This window comes from Myotis davidii, unplaced genomic scaffold, assembly GCF_000327345.1.
Source record: "Myotis davidii unplaced genomic scaffold, ASM32734v1 scaffold2298, whole genome shotgun sequence".
NCBI classification, from domain to species: Eukaryota; Metazoa; Chordata; class Mammalia; order Chiroptera; family Vespertilionidae; genus Myotis; species Myotis davidii.
The window spans coordinates 12873-14046 of NW_006289097.1; positions in this window are offsets into that span (position 1 = coordinate 12873).

Consider the following 1174-nt stretch of genomic DNA (forward strand, 5'->3'; position numbering starts at 1 on the left):
AAGCCACGAGCTCAGGACTGACTGGAATTGTCAGCCCCAGACGGAGGGAGAGGATGGTGGGTGGGCAGTGGACTTGTCAACTCTGCAGCCTCTGCCCCTCCAGGGGCCAGACAAGCCCAGGCAGCCTCTGAGTTAAGCTTGAGGACTGAGACCAGCCTGCTACCCAGAAGGCTTGCTCTCCCTTAGCCACACACTCAGGATGTTCTGAAATGGCCGTTCCTTTTCCCCATGGAGTTGCTTTCAGAGCTCTGTCCTCTGCTCTCCCTCCCAACCCCCCTCACCCTTCATCCTCCCTGCCCCTCTGCCTTTGTGGGCAGGGCTGTCTCCTGGATGGGCCTCACTAGACCCTAAGGAACTCCACTTCTGTGCCCAGGTGGAGGTTTCCTTACTTTCTGATTGTCAGATAACTTCCTCTCACTAATAACTTCCCTGTGTTATTTTAGTAACGAATTCTCTGACTCTTCTTCATAATAACTCCATTCCAGAAAACAGTGAGGAGGGGGCAGTGATAGAGTAAAACAAAACCCTCAATGCTGTTCGCATTTGTGCCTAACATTTTATTTGGCAAGTCTCCCTTGCATGAGCCTGAACCACCTCAGAAATCTCAACTCCCCCATCTCCCCAAATGACAACTGACCAGGGCCTTCACACCACGTAGCCCTGCGCCAGGACCCACTTCCGCCCAGATGCCCCTGCCTAGGCTGTGTGTGTCTGTGTGTATACTGGTAGATGTGTATCTGTGTGTATAGATGTGTGTGTGTGTGTGTGTGTGTGTGCGTGTTCCCAGAGCCCACCACGTTTTCCAGCTGTAGACAGGCCAAACCACTCCACTCACCCCCAGGGGATGCCTCCCCAACTGGGTTCTCTTGGCGCCTGGGAGGGAGTAGTAGGTGTGGGTCCTGGCACTTGGGAAGTGGGGTCGGGGTAGGTGTGGAGGGGGCACTGCACCACCCCCTGCAGCTCCTCTCCCCCTTCCCCATGCATCCCACTGCTGCCAACAGTGACTTAGAAGGAAGGAGCCTGAACCAACAGAGACTCACAGAAAGGGTATTTCAGCCTGACCTTGACTGCAATACAAACACAAGCCCCCTTTGTCTTCTCTTTCACTGGTTCCATCCGCAGGTGGTATTTGTAGAGGATTTAGAAGACTGACAGTTCTGCTTATAAAACTCCA